Below are 14,972 nucleotides of genomic sequence, written 5' to 3'. Positions count from 1 at the left end.
AATGTTGGCCTGCCTTGCTAGATCGGGAAAGTTCTCCTGGATAATATCTTGCAGAGTGTTTTCCAACTTGGTTCCATTCTCCCCATCATTTTCAGGTACACCAATCAGACGTAGGTTTTGTCTTTTCACCTAGTCCCAAATTTCTTGGAGGCTTTGTTTGTTTCTTTTTATTCTTTTTTCTCTAAACTTCCCTTCTCGCTTCTTTTCATTCATTTCATCTTCCATCACTGATACCCTTTCTTCCAGTTGATCGCATCGGCTACTGAGGCTTCTGCAATCTTCGCGTAGTTCTCGAAACTTGGCTTTCAGCTCCATCAGCTCCTTTAAGCCCTTCTCTTTATTGGTTATTCTCATTATCCATTCATCTAATTTTTTTTCAAAGTTTTTAACTTCTTTGCTATTGTTTTGAATTTCCTCCCGTAGCTCAGAGTAGTTTGATGGTCTGAAGCCTTCTTCTCTCAACTCGTCAAAGTCATCCTCCGTCCAGCTTTGTTCTTTTGCTGGTGAGGAACTGTGTTCCTTTGGAGGAGGAGAGGTGCTCTGCTTTTTAGAGTTTCCAGTTTTTCTGCTCTGTTTTTTCCCCATCTTTGTGGTTTTATCTACTTTCGGTCTTTGATGATGGTGATGTACAGATGGGTTTTTGGTGTGGACGTCCTTTCTGTTTGTTAGTTTTCCTTCTACCAGACAGGACCCTCAGCTGCAGCTCTGTTGGAGTTTGCTAGAGGGCCACTCCAGACCCTGTTTGGCTGGGTGTCAGCAGCGGTGGCTGCAGAACAGCGGATTTTCATGAGACCACAAATTCAGCTGTATGATAGTTAGTCTGGAAGTTTTGTCTCAGAGGAGTACCTGGCCGAGTGAGGTGTCAGTCTGTCCCTACAGGGGGGTGCCTCCCATTTAGGCTACTCAGGGGTCAGGGACCCACTTTAGGACGCAGTCTGTCCGTTCTCCCATTTGCAGCTGCGTGCTGGGAGAACCACTACTCTCTTCAAAGCTGTCAGACAGGGACATTTAAGTCTGCAGAGATTCCTGCTGAGTTTTTGTTTGTCTGTGCCCTGCCCCCAGAGGTGGAGCCTACAGACGCAGGCAGGCCTCCTTGAGCTGTGGTGGGCTCCACCCAGTTCGAGCTTCCTGGCTGCTTTGTTTTCCTAAGCAAGCCTGGGCAATGGTGGGCACCCCTCCCCCAGCCTAGCTGCCACCTTGCAGTTTGATCTGACTGCTGTGGTAGCAATCAGCGAGGCTCCGTGGGCATAGGACCCTCTGAGGCAGGTGTGGGACACAGTCTCCTGGTGTGCCGTTTTCCAAGCCTGTTGGAATAGCGTAGTATTAGGTTGGGACTGCCCTGATTTTCCAGGTGCTGTCTGTTACCCCTTTCTTTGACTAGGAAAGGGAACTCCCTGACCCCTTGTGCTTCCTGAGTGAGGCAATGCCTCGCCCTGCTTTGGCTTGTGCACAGTGCACTGCACCAACTGTCCTGCACCCACTGTTTGGCACTCCCTAGTGAGATGAACCTGTTACCTCAAATGGAAATGCAGAAATCACCCCTCTTCTGTGACGCTCACGTTGGGAGCTGTAGACCAGAGCTCTTCCTATTCGGCCATCTTGGCTCCACCCCAGCAGAAGCATTTTGATGTCATAAAGTCAAGGCCTAATTTTTCAAGACTGAATTTGAGATATGAAGGAAACTTAATTACCAGAAGGTAATTAAAGGTAATCTACCATTTGAAGTATTAAACGACAAAAAAACTTTTAAATTTTTGTCAGCATAATGAGGTAGAAGATTCAGCAATCAGCTAAGTTCAGAGTAGTTGCTATGGAGTGGGAAAAATGAGCTCTTTTCTTTAAGTGGCATAAGAAGATCACAAGGGTTCAAAATAATAGAAGGAATATAAAATAAATTATATTAGTGTTCTAGGAGGTATCAAAATGTAATTATAGACAAGACTATCAGTAGAGCAAAGAGACAAAAAAGGATGTTGAAGAATGAGAAAATTAATTTTGTTCATTGTCTTTGATAGAAGCTTTTCACTTCTGAAGTCAGCAGCTTGTGCAGGATTTTTAATAATCCTCAGTTTAAATTATTTTAGTGGAATAAAATCTAGTAGTCATTTAAGTGAAGAAACATGAATCCCAGGATCAACACTAGAGTTTTACTGATATGTAAATCAATAAAACAGTACCTAATTTGGTCACTTCAGTTGAAGCCCAACAACAATTTTTCTTTGATGCCTTTTTCAGAAGACCAAATCTCCAGGATTGTGAATCAATCAGAGAATGTTTAGGTAAGAGTTTTGAAAATGTTCCTTGTGTTTGTTGTAAATAAAGCTGGAGATATCATTTGACTAGCATGTATTATTCTGTCATTAGCTTGTAATAGACTAGAATACAGGATTGGAAGTGAAATTTTTCATGACACTGCATGAGACAGCCTGTTAATAACTCATAAGGAGATAACTTGTGGGTCCTTGAGAGGTATGAAGTTACTTTTATCAGATAAGATTGACTTTTTGTGCCTTGGAAGTTTGAGGGTTACTACAGTTTTGGACAATTACATTATTACAATTTCACTAATTCTCTTTATTCTTCCTGAAGTTTCTGGGTGATAAGGACAGTTGAGATTTTGAGTTAAATGTAAGCTGCAAAGAGCTTTTTAATATTAAATTACGGTACCAGAGAAATGTACATCCTTGTCACTGGAGTGATAAGTATGAATTTTCCAATTTGGGAATAAAAATAATCAAGGGCTTTTGATTAAATTTAAAAATCATTACATTTTTAGTTTAGCAGCAAAGAAAAGCCTCAACCAACTCCAAGAATAAACAACAATAACTATAATATACTTATTTTCCATTTGGAAGTATTCAAATGGTACCTGAGGATCTGTTACCAGTCAATAGTCTATATTTGCAGCCTTACTAGTATTGTGTTATTGGCAGGTAGATTAGCTCTTCAAATCATCCTTGGCAGTATCTCTTAAAATTCCCCAACTAATATTAGTTTAATGTTGTGGCCATTATATCTCTACTATCTTGGGTGATATATTTACGTTTTTATCTTTTGTCAGCTGATAAATCCATGTGAGAGCAACTAATGCAGACTTCTAAATTGACTTTATTACAACAAGAAGCTTAATTTTTGTAAAACATTCATTCTGTAAAAAATTTATTCTGATGAAATATATATGGCAAAATTTTGGCATTTTAGCCATTTTAAATGTACAATTCAGTAGCATTGATTACATTTATGTTGTACAATCATCACTACTATCTATTTTCAAATGCTCTTAATCATCCCAAGCAAAATCTGTCGCTATTAGGCAATAACTTTAACTCTCCCTTTCTGCAGTTTCTGGTAAACTCTAATCTACTTTCTGATTCTATTAATTTGCCAATTCTGGATATTTTATATGAGGGGAATCATACAATATTTTTACATTTGCATCTGGCTTATTTCACTTAGCATTATTATTATTTTTTTTTTGAGATGGAGTCTCTCTCTGTCACTCAGGCTGGAGTGCAGTGACACGATTGCAGCTCACTGCAACCTCCGCCTGCCGGGTTCACACCATTCTCCTGCCTCAGCCTCCCGAGTAGCTGGGACTACAGGCTAATTTTTGGTATTTTTAGCAGAGTCAGGATTTCACCATGTTAGCCAGGATGGTCTTAATCTCCTGACCCCATGATCCACCTGCCTCAGCCTCCCAAAGTGCTGGGATTACAGGTGTGAGCCACCGCGCCTGGCCAGCATTATATTTTTAAGATTCATCCATATTGTAGTATGTATCATAAATTCATATTTTATGGCTGAATAATATTCCATTTTATGTGTATAACACATTTTGTTTATCCATTTTTCTTCTGACAGACTTGTGTTGTTTCCGCCTATTGCTCATTGTGTGTACAAGTATGAGTCCCAGTATTCAATTCTTGTCGGTGTATGCCTGGAGTGGAATTGCTGAGTCACATGATAATTGTATGTATTCCTTTTTGAGGTACTCCTATATTATTTTCCACAGTGGCTGCACCATTTTATATTACCACATATATAGACAAGGGCTCCAATTTATCTGTATCCTTACCAACACTTATTTTCTATGTTTTTTGATTAAACCTAAGTTGGTGAGTGTGAAGTAGTATCTCATTGTGATTTTGATTTGCATTTCCATGATGACTAATGATGGCTTTTTTTTTGGAAAGAGATTCGCTCTTGTCGCCCAGTCTGGAGTGCAATGGCACGATCTCAGCTCACTGCAACCTCAGTCTCTCAGGTTCATGGGATTTTCCAGCCTCAGCCTCCCAAGTTGCTGGGACTATAGGCGTGTGCCACTATGCCCAGCTAATATTTTGTATTTTTAGTAGAGACGGGGGTTTCGCCATGTTGGCCAGGCTGGTCTTGAACTCTTGACCTCAGGTGGTTCGCCCACCTTGGCCTCCCAAAGTGCTGGAATTACAGGCGTGAGCCAACGCGCCTGGCAGTGATGTTTAACATTTGTTCATGAACTTTTTGGCCATTTTTATTTCTTCTTTGGAATAAATCTATTCAAGATTTTGGCCCATTATTGGTCTGGTTATTAAATTGTAGGTATTATTTATGTATTCTGAATATTACAGCCTTATCAGATATGTGATTTGAAAATACTCTTTTTTTTGTAGATTGTCTTCTCCTTTTTTGATAACTTACTTTCATGCACAGAAGCTTCTAATTTTCATGAGGTCCCACTTTTATATTTTTTTCCTTTTTTTGCCTTTTGTCACCTTTTGGTGTCATATCTAAAAATCCATTGCCAAATCCAAGGTCATGAAATTTTATCTCTATGTTATCTTCTAAGAGTTTTATGTTTTAGATTATATATTTAGGTGATTGATTTCTTTTAATTAATTTTTGTATGTTTTCAGATAGTGATCTGACATCATTTTTTAATATGGAAATCCAGTTTTCTTAGTACCATTTATTGAAAAGATTATCTTTTTACTATTGAATACCCTTGGCACCCTTGTCAAAATTAGTTTATCCATATATGTTAAGGGTTTATATCTGAAATATAAATTCTAATTCAGTGGTCTATATATTTATTTCTATACCAGTAACACACTGTTTAGATAATTGGACCTTTTTAGTAAGTTTCAAAATTGGGAAATATGAATCTTCCAACTTTGTTCTTTTTCGTGATTATTCAGGCTATGTAAGGCCACTTTCATTTCCATATGAACTTGAGGGTTAGCTTATCCACTTCTGCAAAATAGTTGGAATTTTAATAAACATCACATTGAATCTGTAGATTGTTTTAGGCAGCATTGACATTTCAATTACTTACATTTTCCAATCTATGAATGCAAGAAGTATTTCTATATTTTAGCTATTCTTTATTTTTATAATTTTTAATTTTCATGGATATTTAGTAGGTGTATATATTTATGGAGTACATGATGCGTTTTGATAGAGGTATGCAATGTATAATAATCACATCATGGAAAATAGAGTATCCATCACCACGAGCCTTTATATTTAGGTCTTCTTTAATTCTTTTCATCAATTTTGTTTTCTCTTTCTAATTCTCAGTGTGTAAGCCTTTCATTTCTTTTGTTAAATATATTACTATATATTTCATTCTTTTTGATGCTATTGTAAAAGGAATTATTTTCTTATTAATTTTAATAATTTTCTTATATAATCTTAACTTTACAAATTGTTCATTGCGATTGTATAGGGATACAACCTGTTTTGCATGTCAAACTTGTACTTTGTAACTTTTCTGAATGCATTTATTAGGTAGAGTAGCTTTTTAAATTTTTTTTATTTTTAATTTTTCTGAGTACATAGTAGGTGTATGTGTTTATATGGCACATGAGATGTTTTGATACAGGCATGTAATGTGTAATAATCACATCATGGAACATGAGATATTCATCCACTCAAGAATTTATGCTTTGTGTTACAAACAATCCAATTACACTCTTTTAGTTATTTTAAACTATACAATGTAATTATTGACTGTACCCACTCCATTGTGCTATCAATTAGTAAGTCTTATTTATTCTTTCTATTTGTTGATACCCATTAACCATCCTCACCTTCTTCCACCAACCCCTCCTACCCTTCCCAGCCTCTGGTAACCGTCCTTATACTCTCTGTCTCCATGAGTTCAATTGTGTTAATTTTTAGATCTCACAAATAAGTGAGAACGTGATGTTTTTCTTTCTGTGCCTGGCTTATTTACTTAACATAATTATCTCCAGTTCCACCCAGTTGTTGCAAATGACAATGTCTCATTATTTTTATGGCTGAATAGTACTCCATTGTATATATATGCCACATTTCTTAAAAACCATTCATCTGTTGGTGGATGCTTACATTGTTTCCAAATTTTGGCTATTGTAAATAGTACTGCAACAAACATGGGAGTGCAGCTATCTCTTTGATATACTGATTTCCTTTATTTTGGGTATATACTCAGCAGTCACATTGCTGGATCATATGGTAGCTCTATTTTTAGATTTTTGTGGATCCTCCAAACTGTTCTTCACAGTGGATATACTAATTTACATTTCCACCAACAGTAGGTTCTCTTTTCTCCACATCCTTGCCAGCATTTGTTATTGACTGTCTTTTGAAAAAAAGCCATTTTAACTGGGATGAGATGATACTATTTCATGGAGTCTATTTGCATTTCTCTGATGATCAACGATGTTGAACACCTTTTCATGTGCTTGTTTGTCCTTTGTATGTCTTCTTTTGAGAAATGCCTGTTCAAATCTTTTGCTCATTTTTGATTGGATTATTAATTTGTTTTTCCTTTAGAGTTGTTTGAGATGATTATATTTTCTGGTTATCAATCCCTTGTCAGATGGGTAGTTTGCAAATATTTTCTTCCAATCTGTGGATTGTCTCTTTACTTTGTTGATTGTTTCCCGTGCTGTGCAGAAGTTTTTTTTTTTTTTTTTTTTTTTTTTTTTTTTTTTTTTTTTTTGACGGAATCTCGCTCTTTCATCAGGCTGGAGTGCAGTGGCACGATCTCTGCTGACTGCAACCTATGCCTCCTGGGTTCAAGCGATTCTCCTGCCTCAGCCTCCCGAGTAGCTGGGACTACAGGCGCCGCCACCACGCCCAGCTAATTTTTGTATTTTTAGTAGAGATGGGGTTTCACCATGTTGGCCAGGATGGTCTTGGTCTCTTGACCTCGTGATCTGCCCGCCTCGGCCTCCCAAAGTGCTGGGATTACAGGCATGAGCCACTGTGCCCGGCCAGAAGATTTTTTAACTTGATGTGATCCCATTTGTCCATTTTTTGCTTTGGTTACCTGCACTTGTGGGGGTATTACTTACTAAATTTTTGCCCAGACCAATGTCCTGTAGATTTTCCTCAGTGTTTTCTTGTAGTAATTTCATAATTTGAGGTCTTAGATTTATGTCTTACTCCATTTTGATTTGATTTATGTATATGGCAAATTAGTAGCTTTTTGTGGATCTTTTGGGATGTTTATATATAGGATCATGTATTCTACAAAGTAGTTTTCATGTTTCATTTCCAATTGTAATGCCTTTTATCTCTTAATTTTGCCTAATTGCTCCAGCTAGAACTTTCAGTACACTTTTCAATAGCAGTGGTGAAAGTGGGCAACCCTATTTTGTTCCTGATTTTAGGGGGAAAATTTTGTCTTTCACTGTTGTGTATGATTTAGCTATGAATTTTTTATGAATGCCCTCTATTATGTGGAGACAGTTCTGTTCTATTCCAGGTTTTGGGATAGTTTTTATTATGAAAGGATGTTAGGTTTTGTCAGATGTTTTCAATGCACTAATTTTTCCTAATTCTATGAATGTGATATATTACATTGATTGAAATTCTTCTTATGTGGAAATACCCTTGGGTTCCTCAGATAAATTTCACTTTTTGTGTTGTATAATTCTTTTAATATGCTGTTGAATTCAATTTACTAGTATGATACTGAGGATTTTTGCATCAACATTCATAACGGATATTTATCAGTAGTTTTTTGTGGTATATTAATCTTATTTTGATTTGAGGGTAAGTCTGGCCTCATAGGATGAATTAGGATTTTTTCCCTCCTCTTCAATGTTTTGAAACAGTTTGAGAAGGATTAGTGTTGATTCTCTTTAAACGTTTACTAGAATTCAGTGGTAAAACCATTTGGTCCTAGACTTTTCTCTGTTTAGAATTTTTAAATTACTAATTCAAGCTCCTTACTGGTTATGGATGTATGCAGATTTTTCCATTTCTTCATGATCTAGTCTTGACAGGTTGTGCACTTCTAGGAATTTTAAAATTTTATTTACCTTAACCACTTCATTGGTGTACAATTGTTTGTATTATCCACTTATAAATAACTCTTTTTGTTTCTGTAAAATTGCTAATTATATCTCATGATTCATTTGTGATGTCAGTTACTTGTGTCTTCTCTTTTTTTTAGTCTGACTAAAGATTTGTCAATTTTGTTGATATTTTTGAAGAATCAACTATTGGTTTTGTTTACTTTCTGCATCATTTTTCTTTTCTCTATTTTATTTGTTTCTTCTATAATCTTTATTGTTTCTTTGCTTCTGCTAGATTTGGATTTAGTCTTTTTTTTCTAATTCCTTAACCTATAAAGTTCAGTTGTTAATTCTAGATCTTTCTTTTTTAAAAAAGTAATCATTTACAGCTATAAATTGCCCTTTTATCATAGTTTTCATACATCACGTAAGCTCCTTTCTGTTTTGCTTCCTCGGAAGATATTTTACCATTTCTCTCATGGTTTCTTCTCATTTTAATGATTTTTTTAGTGTGTTATAGAATTTCCACAAATTTGTGAAATTTCCACTTTTTCTTATGGTACAATTTCCCATTTGTAAAGGACACTTTTGCCAGATGTCGAATTCTTGGTTGACAGTTTTTTTTTTTCTTCGAGCACCTAAGTATATCACTTTGCTGTCTTCTGTCCTCCATATTTTCTGTTGACAAATCCACTGGTAGTCTTGCTGGGGATCTTTTATATGTGACAGGTCACATTTTTCTGACTACTTTCGAGATTCTCTCCTTGACTTTTGGCACTTTGAATATAATGTGCCTCTGTGTGGTTCTCCATCAGTTTAACTTATATCAAGTTAATTAAGTTTCTTGGATTTGTATATCCTCGTCTGTCCTTGAGTTTGAGAAATTTCAGCCATTTCCTTTAGATAATTTTTCTTCCCCTTTCATGCTCTTTGATTAACACAATGTGTAAATTATCTGGCTTGATGGTGTCCCCTAAGTCCCTAAGGCTCTGTTTATTTTTTTGTGATCCATGTAAAAATTATGTATTATACGTAAACCTTTTAACAAGTTATGGAAACAAAAGTTATGAGGTTCATTTAACTCATAATATTTAACATTTGGTTTATAACATAACATTAACATGTATCTCATAAAACCAGTGAAGTAAATGCAGGAAGTTTGAATTATAAGAAATTTAAGCCCTTATGTTTAACAAACCAAAATATTGTGCTAGCATTATTTTATACAGTAAATTAATTATTAAAGATTCTAGAACATGCCCCCATGTTTTTCTACCTTGAAAATAAAGCCTTTTTTGATTATCTCATAGCAATAGTAGCAGAGACTTTTTACTTTTCAGTGCTCACTAAAAGAAACATAATTTAATAATTTATTTTTGTTAGACTATTTGACTGTTTATCTGGGCTAGATGATCTATAGCAGGAGTCTCCAACTTCTGGGCCACAGATTAGTACCAGTCAGTGGCCTTTTAGAAACCAGACTATACAGCTGGAGGTGAGTGGCAGATGAATGAGTATTACTGCCTGAACTCTGTCTGCTGTCAAATCAGTGGTGATGTTTGATTCTCATAGGAGTGTGTACCCTATTGTGAACTGTGCATGTGAGGGATCTATGTTGCAGGCTCCTATGAGACTATAACTAATGCCTGATAATCTGAGGTGGAACAGTTTCATCCCAAAACTATACTTCCCCTCCATCCATGGAAAAAATTGTTTTCCATGAAACTGGTCCCTGGTGCCATAAAGTTTGGGGACCACTGATCTAGAGTGCATAGAAAACAACTGAATTATTTTTTGATCAGAGGATCTTTAAAATTTTACAAGACAGGAACAAATGAGAGGGGCTTATGTTCAGGCAAATATAAAATTGTCACTATAAAAAGCCAATTATAACTATAATTAAGCATGGTGGTTGATGCCTGTAATCCTAGCACTTTGGAAGGCTGAAGTAAGAGGATCTCTTGAGCCTAGGAGTTTGAGAGTCACCTGGGCAATATAGCGAGCCCTTGTCCCCACATAAAATTAAAAAAAAAATGGCCAAGCGTGGTGGCACATGCCTGTGGTCACAGCTGCTTGGGAGGCTGCCGTGAGAGGATTGCTTTAGCCCTAGAAGTCAAGGCTGTGGTGAGCTGAAATCACATCACTGCACTCCAGCCTGGGCCATAGTAAGACCCTGAAAACAAAAACAAAAAACAACAAAAGAAAGGAAATTCTGTGCTCTCTGCAAGGAAAAGAAAACATATAAACATACTTTGATGTATATAGGCACAAAAAAATGACATACGGCCAGTCTTGACATAACTTAGGCTCTCGGCAATTTTAATCAAACCATATAATATTAAGAGGCAGAACTCATTAAGCTTTAAAGTATGGAATCAAAAGAAGGGAGGTCATCTAAACTAAAAACATGATCTTTGTTTTAGACAATCCATCTCCTCATGAAGCTTTCTTTGCTTTTGGTTACCTGCAACCTCTCAAATTAATAATTTTGCTTGTTTTAAAAGCTCTTTAAAGTAGCCATTGGAATTTCAAATTCTCTGTAGTGAAATACTGTGCCAGTTAGAGAGAACAGCATTTAAATGAGCATTATAATAAGAACACATGAAGGAAAAAAGTGTTTAACACAGAAAAGGCGCAGCTTTAGATTGAGAAGTCCCCATGAGAATTCTAAGTATTTAAGATGCTGCCTGTGTAACTTTCTATCTCGTATGCTTGGCCAATGGCCAGTCATTACCAATCAAAGACTGAACAAAACCTCCTGATTCTAGACAGCTGGAAGTAAGCAAAGGATTTCCCGGGGGTACAAAGAAAATACTTAAGAAGAAGCCTCTATAAGGTTTTGAAATGATGATTTTAGACAAATTTTGTCCAAAGAATGCTGGTCAGAGAAGATTTTCTGAGCTAATTAGCCCCAGGGAACCACTTGAAAATGAACTTATCTGGCCTACATCCTGCCACTCTATATAGACTTTTTCTCCTGTAGACAAATAGCACTCATCACTAGATATGTTAATTAAGGTTCTCCAGAGAAACAAAACCAAGAGGGGAGACACACACACACACACCCCACATTATAGGGTATTGGCTTATTTGATTATGGAGGTTGTGAAGTTTTGCAATCTGCCATCTGCAAGCTGGTGACTCAGAAAATCCAGCAGTGTAGTTCAAAGGCCCGAGAGCCAGAGACAGATTCCAGTATGGGTCTGTAGGCCTGAGAACCAGTAGTGCTGAAGACAGAATGTTCATATTTCAGCTCAGTTAAGTAGAGAAAGCAAATCTTTCCTTCATCCACCTTTTGTTATATTCAGGCTCTCTATGATGCCCACCCATATTAGTTGGACAGAGTAACCTGCTTTATTTAGTCTATCATTTCATATGCTAATCTCTTCTAGAAACGTACTTGTGGACATACTCAGAAATAAGGTTTAACTAGAAAACTGGGCATCCCATGATTCAATCAAGTTTACACATGAAAGTAACTATCACACTAGAAAAGCAGATGAACCATAAGAAAAATACAAATGCAATATTTTTCAGATTAGTTAACTAAAAATATATCTAGGGACTTCATTACTTGGAAAGTAAAATAAACCCAGTGCTGAAGGACTTCAAGAAATATCTGAGCTCAGTTCAGCATAAACTTAACTCCCAGCCATGGCAAGATGGCAGCTTGAATATGTAGAAACATAAAGAGTCTCAGATACGCACACTATCACTGCGTCATGAGTTCTGGTCCAAGTCAGTGAGGGCTTACTGATCCTCAGTGGGTTTTCCATTTTTAATGGTACTTCTAAACAAAGACAACTAAGACCACACCTGCAGTTGAACAAATTGGATTTATTACTCATTGCAGCAAAAGAGAACACATATTACAGAAAACCAAGGGCATCTCAAGAAGAGAATGTTAGTTTAGAAGACCCTTACTAGGATTTGGGCTTCTGTGCGGTGATTTGGGGAAGGGTACAAGGAAGCAAGGCTTTCTGTGGATTAGAAATTGTCGAAAGCAGAAATAATTCTATGATTGGAAAACTTACTAAATCTTATTTCTCTACTTAATTCATACTTCAGAGTTTAGCTTCCAGTTCAGCCTCATTTCTTGCTGCTAGTTCCAATCTGGCCTTAGTGACTCCACCTCCCAGTGATTGATTTTCTTACCTGGAATTTTCTTGACCCTTTGAGTTCCATCCAATCCGAGGGACATGAACAGAGCAGGAAAAGAGCAAGGTTCTATAAAATATGGGGCTGAGAGCAGTCACTCCTGAGTTCAGAAACAATACTAAGTAGTTCCATGAGCATTTCTAAATATGAGGAGCTTAGAGATGACAAAGATTTGGAAATAAGATCTAGTAAGCTTGTCTTAAAGTTTTTATGTTAGTCTATAGTCTAAAGCAATAACACAGACATTTTTTCTAAACGTAGCTTTATTCATATTCATCTTATAGTTTATAAAATAAATATATAGGCTTCTTGTGATAATGGCAATTATTATGGTTAGTAGAAGTAGTAGTAGTAGTAGTTAAGGAGGTGATTAGTCAGGCTAAAGCCTTCTTAAAGACACCCCTTCTTGCAAATACTAGTGGAAAGCCAAAATGTAGTTAGTAATTAGCAATGGTTTAATATTCAGGCAATCAGCACTAAGATGTACCAGTAGATTCCCAAAACTCAAACCTAAAGAACTGGGAGCATTCTAGAATTCAGTGTTATACACCAACCACCAAAGGACAGTGATATGTGGAGAAGGAATCCAGCCACTGGGAGACTAGAGCTCAAGAGCATGAAACCAGTCACTGGGAGATGAAGTCATTAAGGTCAGATTGCAACTAGAAGGAATAAGCTGTTCATGCTTATCTGGAAGCTGAATTCAGAGGTGAGAATTAAGTAGAGGCCTCTATTAAGGTTAGAGGGGAATACTGATATTAACCAAACAGAACACAGGTTGCCAAGATTAGGGAAGTTTGGCTGTATTCTTTGATGAATTCATTCAGTCATTCATTCACCAGATGTTTACTGCATGCCAAATATGTAGTATGCCTGATATGGTTTGGATCTGTATCCCCACTAAATTTTATGTTGAATTGTAATCCCCAGTGTTGGAGGTGGGGCCTGGTGAGAGCTGATTGGATCATGGGGGTATATTTCTCATGAATGGTTTAGCCCCATCCCCTTGATGCTTTTCTCATAATAGTGAGTGCCTTCTTGTGAAAAATGGTCATTTAAAAGTGTGTAGCACCTCCCTCATCCCTTTCTTGTTCCTGCTCCTGCCATGTGACATGCCTGTTCCCACTTTGCCTTTCACCATGATTGTAAGTTTTCTGAGGCCTCCCCAGAATTCTCGCAGATGCCAGCATCATGGTTCCTGTTCTGGTTGTGGAACTGTGAGCCAACTAAACTTCTTTTCTTTATAAATTATCCAGTATCAGGGTTTTTTATAGCAATGAGAGAACAGACTACTACAATGCAATATTCCAAGCAAAGCTGCCCAATTTCTTTGGAGATAATGGAGCTCAGTTCTTTAAGGCATTTTCTGTGAACAGTTATTTTTCATTAGAGTCTTCAGGCCTCTTTGAGATGAAAAATAGCATTATTTATTTAACTCTCAGAGGCTGATTATTTACTTTGTGAATCAATTAGATTATTTGTTTTTCTTTTCTATAATCTGCACACTGTTATTGCTCAATAAATATTTACTGGTTAACTGGTTCATTGTCTTGGGTAATTTTTTTTTACCATTAGTCACTTTCATCAGACGTTGGAAGGAGCAGACATAAAACTGCATTTAGTTATGAACATATAGCTATATGAACATGCTGTATTTTTAGGTAACATTTATTCTCTGAAGACTCTAATCCACATACAATTGCCTTGTGTAAGTGATGATTTGGGAAAATCATTGTAAAGGGAAATGTGGTCTTTTTTGTAAAAATTATAGTCCAAATAGAAGAAACCAATATTACGATGCAAATAAGGATAATTCACCAGAAGCAATGCTCAGGGCAATGTATACCTAGAAAAAATAAAAACCCACCTTGAATCCCACAAGGTATAAGAAGGGAATTGAACTTTCCATTGCACATGGAATGAGAACTGGAGTTCTTTTCTTTTTATCTGCTAGAGTGATGAATATAACTATTATAAAGGAGGTGTGAAAAATACCTAAATAATGTAAATTGTTTTTGTTTATGGGATATTGAGTGTATAGGTAATTTTTTTTCTGTTTCTACTTCTCTATAATGAGTCACTCAAACAAACTAATAAACAAGGAGAATTAAGGATAGTAAGGATATATGTGCCACCTTATTAAAATCACCTGAGCTCATAAGGCAGTATATCTTTCAAGTGGTATTGTATTTCATCACATACTTTCCTTTTTATTACCTAATATTTTCCCAAAGTGGTTCTGAGGACCAACTGCTCTCCTTTTCTCACTTGTATAATTCTGTTTCATTATCCTTTAATCACTGGCTAATTTCCACATCAGATTCCAGAGGGAGCCATTCTAACAGATTTGGCTCATTATTATTGTCTTCATTGTACAGAGCCTTTCTCACTGGTCCCCACAAGTCATACATGCTCCATTTGGGTCAGGAAACCTAGTTTAATTGGTGGTCATTCTTGCACAAAGAACAGCCTCACTATGATTTCTCAAGCAGGTAGAAAGTAAGCAGAGAAACTTTGGCTACAAGAAGGGTTGGACATGGCAGTCTA

Source organism: Nomascus leucogenys, chromosome X, assembly GCF_006542625.1.
Source record: "Nomascus leucogenys isolate Asia chromosome X, Asia_NLE_v1, whole genome shotgun sequence".
Classification (NCBI taxonomy): domain Eukaryota; kingdom Metazoa; phylum Chordata; class Mammalia; order Primates; family Hylobatidae; genus Nomascus; species Nomascus leucogenys.
The sequence above is the reverse complement of the archived record's forward strand: the minus strand, read 5'-3'. Positions refer to the sequence as shown.